This window comes from Felis catus, chromosome E2 (assembly GCF_018350175.1).
Source record: "Felis catus isolate Fca126 chromosome E2, F.catus_Fca126_mat1.0, whole genome shotgun sequence".
Classification (NCBI taxonomy): domain Eukaryota; kingdom Metazoa; phylum Chordata; class Mammalia; order Carnivora; family Felidae; genus Felis; species Felis catus.
The window spans coordinates 41,419,789-41,425,923 of record NC_058382.1 but is presented as its reverse complement, the minus strand read 5'-3'; the positions used below and the strand labels follow the sequence as shown (position 1 = coordinate 41,425,923).

General features: G+C 40.8%; 1 long non-coding RNA gene across 1 annotated transcript in view; it reads left to right on the top strand.

The window, feature by feature from the left end:
* The window catches only part of LOC109494907, an 801,993-nt gene that overhangs the window by 746,893 nt on the left and 48,965 nt on the right, over positions 1-6,135 (top strand). The window lies entirely within an intron of this gene.

Here is a 6,135-nt window from a genome sequence, read left to right as displayed (position 1 = left end):
AGTAAGTTGGAGAGAGAAAATACAGGACACCTACTTAATTTTGAATTTCACATAAACAAAGAGAACTATTTTAGTATTTTAGTATTAGTATGTTCCAGTTAACAGTTGAGCCATACTTATGTTAGCAAAATGGATCATCTGAAATTCAAATTCAACTGGGAATCCTGTGTTTTAATTTACTAAATATGACAACCCTAGGCCCTAGGAAATTCAATATTTGAAGAATGTGTGTGTTCCGAAGCAACAGGATCTTGATCATAGCATTTGAGGTATGTGGGGGTAACAGAGGTCATGATGACCTTCTGAGAGAGAGGATTTCACTACCCTGATATCTGATGCGAGGGTACCCACCTCTTTTCCCATTCCTGAATTCATCTCCTTCACAATCATCTTTTCCATTCTTCCTTAGCCTTCCACTAAGTAATAATGTATTCTTAGTTGTTATTCATCCCAGTAGATGGTCAGGAACTATTTCTGTTCCATTCATTCCTTTATTACTCTGCCTAACAAAGGGTGTGGCACATAGTAGGTGGTCAATGAATTTTCAACAAATAAATGAACAATTTGTGCTGGGGCACCTGGGTGGCTCATTTGGCTGAGCTTCTGACTCTTGATTTCGACTCAGATCACGATTTCATGGTTTGTGGGATCGAACCCGATGCTGTGCTCTGCACTGACAGCGTGGAGCCTACTTGGGATTCTCTCTCCCTCTGTCTCTGCCCCTCCCCTGTATGTGTGCACGTGCTCTCTCTCTCAATAAATAAATAAACTTAAAAAAAAAAGAGTTGGTGCTGATATGACAATAATACAAGTTGTAATGAAGAATGACAGACTTTGTAGACAGGGGGTCAGGGTTCACTGACTGCCTACCATGTTCCAGACTCTTGCAGAGGGATCCTGGGATGAATGTAACAGAGGTCCTGACCATCAAATGGGAAAAATAACAATTGAGAATACATTACTACCTAGCCAAGGGCTAAGGATGAATCCAGGGGGTTTTAGGGTTTAATCACTCTGTACCTCAGTTTGCACATCTAGCTAGTAATGATGTAACTCAGTCTACCTCAAAGGATTATGTTGAGGGGGAAATGTATATCCATATCTATGCCTTTGTCTACGTCTTTGTATATCTGTCTATTACTATATTGTGTGGGTGAACCCCCTGGTAAACATTTCATTTTCTAAAATAATACCAGTTCCTTTCCCTTTCTTCTGTGTTAGGAAACTATGTCTGTTGGTGCTTTTGTTGTTGTTGTTGTTGTTACATTTCTCTGTTTTGTCAATGGGAGAGTAATGCCTTGACTGGAAAGGATTATGAAGGCCAGAACTATAACGCATGGAAATTTTTTTGAAGACTAAACTTTCCATGATGCATGTTTTTGATAGCTGAGGAACTTGATCACAGACTCAGGAAAATACTGCCACTACCAGGTGCAGAGAGGGCCTCTGAAAATAGGGTGCTAATGATGTGACAATATCCCCACCTTTCCTTAAGAATCTGGAGTTTCAGACAGTTTGTGGGGAGGGTGGGGATGAGATCTTGAAGAGTATTGTCTTTCATGGGACACATGGTGTGTGAGTCTGTAGTCGATTAAAACTCTGAAACTGGGGGCGCCTGGGTGGCGCAGTCGGTTAAGCGTCCGACTTCAGCCAGGTCACGATCTCGCGGTCCGTGAGTTCAAGCCCCGCGTCAGGCTCTGGGCTGATGGCTCAGAGCCTGGAACCTGTTTCCGATTCTGTGTCTCCCTCTCTCTCTGCCCCTCCCCCGTTCATGCTCTGTATCTCTCTATCCCAAAAATAAAATAAACGTTGAAAAAAAAATAAAACTCTGAATGTCAAGACTCAGGGAATTTGTACCAATATTAGACTTCCTGCTCCTTGAGAGGGTGATTTTTGACACTCTGAAGGATGGCTGGGGAGTTAATAATAACATCTCCAACACATTGCTTTTGTTATTTGGAGCTCATTCCTTTTTCAACCAGTTCAAAGCCATTCACCAGCGACATGTCTTCAGTATGAGACTAGGTATTAAATGCAAACCCTAGGGCAATATAGCAGTTTAGTTGAGAATGTAAATACTCCAAGGTCACAGAACAGCAAAAGCGAAGATGTATTTATTTGTGTTCTCCCTGGTTCATATGCATCACATGGCCCTAGGAAGTGCTGTTTCCAGGTAGATGTATGTAGTGTGGATGCATTAAGGTTGCTATGGGGACATTGTCTTTTTTGGCTTGTTAGGGTGTGTTGAAGTCATTCACTTGTCTCAGAGGTTTGTGTACCGGTGCAGAGCTGGTGGGGCATGGGTGCCTTGACTTCAAAGATGTGATTAGGGCAGAGTCTTTGAAAGATCAGCAATGAGGACATGGTCAGACATTCATCCGGAGCTATGATTTCCTCACCTTTTCCTGCTCTGAGGACGTAAAATCCTGAATTGTCCAGGCCTTTCACAAACTTCTGTAATGAAAACTATATATTTTTTAATTGGGCATTTTTGTTTCAAACTGACTCACTCCAGATAACAGCTCAGTTTAGCATAATTATCCTACTTAATGAGAATACTTTTTGAGCTCAGTTTAGTAAGGTCTTAATAATTCCAGATAGAAGAAGTAGATATTAGAGAAGAATCAGATATTAAAGATTGTTGAAAGAAGAAAGAGTTGAATGGCAGAATGAACCCAGCAATAATTTAAACACAATAAAAGGTGATTTCATAGGATTAAAGAATCCAATAAGTTCTTAGATTGAAAGGCATTCTTAGATGTCAAACAGAATAAATAAATGAAAAATTAAATCCATACAAGACACTCTGTGGTGAAATGTTAGATCATTAAAAGAAATTCCAAAAGCATCTGGAGTGAGGTACACTGGGCTTGGGTGAACTGATTACTCATAAAGGGGTGTGAATCAGGGTTGACACCAGAATTCTTAGCAGCAATGGGTGCAATAGATAATAGAGCGATATTTTCAAATGTCAGGGAGACAATTAACTTTGAATCTGGATAGCTATATCCAATAAAGTTTAATTCAAGTTTGAGGATAAAATCCATAGATTTTCTGATATGCAAAGAACTGGGAAAATTTGCCATATGCAGATCCCTTGAAAAGAATTATAAGCCAGGGGAAAATAAATCCAAGATGAAGTAGGATTGAAGAAACAGTTGTGAGCAAATAAACCAGAAAAAAACTAATTTTGATGTTTAAAAATTAATTTTCCAACTAAAATATTTCGCCTAATTTCAAATGCAATGTACTTGGGCTGTAGAGAGAGGAGGCAGATGGAATTTAGAGCATGCTGGGATTCTTGTTATGTGGGGAATATAGATGCTGATTATCTCTAAAATTGTTCAGAGTAACCCATGTTCAAGTATGTTTATCTAAAGCATGAGGTAACAATTCAAAAAATAGACCTGGAGTACAATCCTTCAAAGCACTAAATATTCAGGTCAGGGGAAACAGAGCAGAGGAAACTCAACCCAACAGACATCAGAGAAGTAACAAAAGGTAAGGAAAATAACAAAAACCAGAAAGAGCAGCAAATAGGGAACAAATTAATTCATTCATAGTATTGTGATTACTAATATACTTGGACATAAGTCCAAGTATATTAGTAATCATTAGTAATCACAACACTATGAATGAATTAGTGTCACTTGTTAAAAGACAGTGATTCCAGATTGAGAGATAAAACCCAATCATCCTCTATGCCATTTGCCACAGGAACACTAAATCATTATAAAAGAAGTTGATGATGAAGGGATATAAATGTTCCCACAGATGGAGAATAGAGTGCATGTAGAGAAGGGGCTGAGAGTAGGACCACACGCAGATTATGGAGGGCTCTTCAGGGAGTGTAAGAAGCTTGGAATTTATCCTGAAGGGAAATGAGCAGTAATGTAAAGAATTTAGTGACTTAGTGACATTTACCCTGGAGAAAGATTACTATGGCAGCTGGGAAAGCTTGGGAGACAGCTCAAGTGTATGTGGGCGGCACTGAGGAGATACTTGTCTTCATGCATGAGGTGATGTGAAGCTGGACCACGTTGTATAGTGGGGTGGGGAAAGAATAGTAGGTAATATGGAAGATAAACTCTATAAGACTTGGTGGTACAAGGGAGGAGAACAGCAAGATGGCACACAGGTTTCTCAAGTGAATGGGTGGCATCCTTCACCAATATAGGAAAACCCAGAGAGGGAGATACAGGGAGAGGAGAGACAATACACTTGGGCTTTGGTGCATGTTCAGTGACAATCAGATCTCGGGGTACAGATTTTGGTTGGACAGGCAAATCTTGGAGCCCACTGTCTTGCTGTTGGAAGGAGTCATCATGAGTTCATAATAGAGCTTGCATTATAGAACTGGACATGCCCATAAGAGGAAACATTCTTTAGATCTATCATATGAGAAGCTCGAACTCTGGCACGAGTCCTAATTCTCTCCTTTTACATTCAGTAGAGAGAACACTGAATGAAAATAATCATGTCTTCCTAAATCCAATTAGGACTGTCCGAAGCTTGACTAAGCAAAGATCAGTGTCTTGCTTCATCCCGGTCTGAATTCTTGTGCCTGTGCAGTCATGGGAATGGTGTAGGTGAGAATAGGAATGGGATTGTTCTTTTTTTTTTTAATTTTTTTTCTTAATGTTTTTATTTATTTTTGAGACAGAGAGAGACAGAGCACAAATGGGGGAGGGTCAGAGAGAGAGGGAGACACAGAATCTGAAACAGGCTCCAGGCTCTGAGCTGTCAGCACAGAGCCCGACGCGGGGCTTGAACTCATGGACCGCGAGATCATGACCTGAGCCGAAGTCAGACGCCCAACCGACTGAGCCACCCAGGGGCCCCAGGAATGGGATTGTTCTTGATGCCTTCTGGCATTAAATGAAACACGAATAGCAAAATATATAGGAAAGTTAAGAAGCACTTGTTGCTCACAGAAGAAAAGTAGCCCCTTGGGCCAAATGGTTGCTAATTATTCTTATATCCACTCATGAGTTGAATGTGATAATTGACTTCATACCTTACAAATGACAAGCCTTTTTTGAGCTGAAGAACCCCACTGCCCACCCCACCACCCACATACAACCTGAAGACACCCAATGTAGAAGTGGGGGTGTGTCACAGTGTTATATGCTTGGAAATTCCCAAAATTATTGGGCTAAAATCCCCACAGGGTGGAGAAGTTTCTCATTTACATTCCTTTGGAAGAGTTTCCTAGATTCCTCCTTTTCTTCATCCTCTGAAGAACTTCGGGGAAACACCTGTATTTGCATGGCTCACCAGATTCCAAATCCAGTTACTTCCCAGGTCAAACTGTGTTCCCAGACCTATCAAGGGGAAGTCCGAATGGAACCTCTTAGCCCTGTTTTCGGTCTTTGAAATTCACTGAACTTTGCTGAAACTTTAAGTTGCTCATTGGAAAGGCTTTCCTAAGGAGGTAAAGTTTGAACAATAACTTGAAGGAAGAAGGCATTTTCCGAGAGTAGAATGGCATCAGGTTACTCTTCTTTCAGGGTGAACTGAGCTCACCCTCCCCGGTGCTTCCACTGCACCCTGAAAATATTTCCATTACAATTCTGGGATCTGCACTGGATTTATTTGTACCAATGTTTGTATCCCTGGCACCTAGAAGAGTGCCTGGCATATAGTAGGACCTTGGTAGATTTTTATGGCCTAAAGAAATAAAAAGAATGCGGACAAGATAGAAAAATCAGCTTTTATCAAAATATCTATCAGACTGGTAACATTACTCTTTATTCTGAAGTTTTTGCTTTAAAAAGTAAGAGTCCTAACATACCTCAGAATTTGGATCTTCCGGACAGAGCTAAATAATCTGTTGATAAGTATGGATGAAAGAATGGATGCAGCTGGCCATGGTCGAGGAAGTAGGAAGGGAGGAAGACCTGGTCAGTAGAGCAGTGGCCCTAATTCTGTCTCTACTTTCTTTGAGAAAAAAGGTTTTCCCAGTGAATCCAAACATCTGCAGGGCCAGAGGGATGGATCATCCTGAGAGCGTCTACATGAGAAGTGGGCATTCCCCAGAAAGATTTAAACCCCAAAGGAAGAGCTTTGGGTACATTAATCTTCAGGGTAAATGGATTGAAGTCAGTTGATAGGGCACTTCTGAGAGCAGCAGTG